Genomic DNA, 2,402 nt, shown 5'->3' with positions numbered 1-2,402 from the left:
GGGGGCGGGGAGGGGTAGGGGGGGGCTGCTCAGCAGGGAGTCTGCTTCCCCTCTCCTCCTCCCTCTACCCCACCCCCTACTAATCCTCTCTGTCTCTTACTCAAATGAATAAATAAAATCATTTTTAAAAAGGGAAAAAAAGAAAATATTTCTCAAGGTCCCAGATTTTACAAGAGGCTAAACTGTGTGTTTTAAGCTAACATTTATTTAGTACTCTGTAAGTTCTAGGCACTGTATAAGCCCTTATTCAAATTGAGGTAGATGCAGTGTATACTATTTTATTCTCCCCCATTTTACAGATAAGGAAACTAAACTCTGTAGTTTATCCAAAATTTCACGAAGGTCAAGCTACCCAATTTGTGGGACCCAGTGCAAAATGAAATGTGGATCCTCTTGTTCAAAAAGCAGGGAAAACTGCTGTTAACGACCCTAAAATAGGGGCATCTGGGTGGTGCAGTCATTAAGCATCCAACTCTTGGTTTCCGCTCAGGTTGTGATCTCAGGGTTGTGAGATCGAGCGTCTGCTGGAGACTCTCTCTCCCTCTCCTTCTGCCCCTCTCCACTCTCTAAATTAAATAAATCTTTTAAAAAAAAATTCCAAAATATAAAATTTGTTCCGTTCTTTGGCAGCCTCTCTCTCAACCTGTAATGGTATTTTTTATTTGCTATTTAATGTCACATTAATCTGATCAGAGAGCTACCTTTTAGGTGAATACAGAACCCCCACAGGAACTTGGGGGCCCACACAACCCATTGGCTGCCTGGAGACCCCACCCCTGCCAGCAGCTAGACTGACATACTGTTCCCAGCTAGAGGGAAGGAAGCCAAGCCAGGCATCTCCCCTTCCCACAGGCCTTCCTCCACAACCACAGCAGATGCATGACCTCAAAAGGCATCTTTTCCTCCACAAGGAGGCTTGCTCAGTAACTGGATCAAGGGGGAAAGACGCCCATTGCCATCTAACAACTGCGAAACATGCTTTGGCACTGAGCTTGAGTTGAGAATTGTCACCATAATGCTCACCCCTAGACACTATGGGGAGCACAATGGAAATCCTGCCCAAGAGCAGAAACCAGCTGTGATCACTGGACAGGAGTGGGGAGGGGGAGGTGACGTGGGGTGGGAATAGGGGACCAAGATATTGGGGGAGCTGACATATTGACAGTCTCCAAAAACCACTGGTGGAGTTTCTCTTTCGAGCTTTTGCCTACATTTCTTTCCCAACTAGAAAGCTCTCTCTGCTTGTCTAAGTCTTAACCTACTGTGGTAGGTAAAATTCTAAGATGTCTGCCTAGAATTCCTATCCTTGGTATAATCCACAACACTGCGAATGTAATGGATTTTACCTCCATGGTGATGTTTGATATAGCACAGTTGACCTTAAAATAGGGAGGTTATCCAGGCAAGTCTGACCTAATCACATCAGCCCCTTTAAAGCAGAGAGTTTTCTTTAGCTGGTCACAGAAGAAGAAGTTAAAAATTAGAACCACAAAAAAGATTTTACAAACTGTCACTGGATTAAAGATGCAGGAGGCCACATGTCAGGGAATGTAGGCAGCCTCTAGTTGCTATGAGTGGACCCTGGCTGACAGACAGCAGGGAAACGTGGAGCTCATTCCCACAGCTGCAAGGAACTAAATTCTTTCAACAAGAAGTATGATCCTGAAACAGATTTTCCCCCAGAGCCCCCAGACTAGAACTCAGTCCATTCAACATCTTGATTTTAGACCGTGATACTGAGCACTGAACCCAACCATACCACGCAGGACGAATGTCTGACGTTTACAATTGTGAGATAATACATGAGTGCTGTGAGGAATTTGTTACATTGCAATAGAATACTAATGTGCCTACCTTCAAGGCCTACTTCTAGTCCTTTCTATATGACTTCCCACCACAAAACCTGGCATAAACTATTGGTACAAATCCTTTTTCCTTCATAACACTTGCCATAAATGTCCTTTTATCACATGACCATTTTACATTTCTCTCCTGTCTATTACAGAGACTGCTAGATGTCCCCAATATTTGTTCTAGTCTTTCTCCACAGGAACAGAACCCCAGATTTATAGCTGAGCATTTAGCCACACCATTCCAATTTGATACATGGCGAGTTAGAAAGCTTTGGTTTTTCTCATCTCTGAAACAGGGATAATAATCTTTTCAATCTTTTTTATCTTTTTTTTAAGATTTTATTTATTTATTTGACAGAGAGCACAAGCAAGGGGAGCTGCAGGCAGAGGGGGAGGCAGACTCCCCGCTAACCAGGGAGCCCAACTTGGGGCTCGATCCCAGGACCCTGGGATCATGACCTGAGCCGAAGGCAGACGCCACCCAGGCATCCCTCAGTCTTTTTTTTTTTTTCCTTGTTAATAAATTTTTTTTTAATTTTTTTTATTCTT

Source organism: Neomonachus schauinslandi, chromosome 6, assembly GCF_002201575.2.
Source record: "Neomonachus schauinslandi chromosome 6, ASM220157v2, whole genome shotgun sequence".
NCBI lineage: Eukaryota > Metazoa > Chordata > Mammalia > Carnivora > Phocidae > Neomonachus > Neomonachus schauinslandi.
This window is presented reverse-complemented; position numbering follows the sequence as displayed.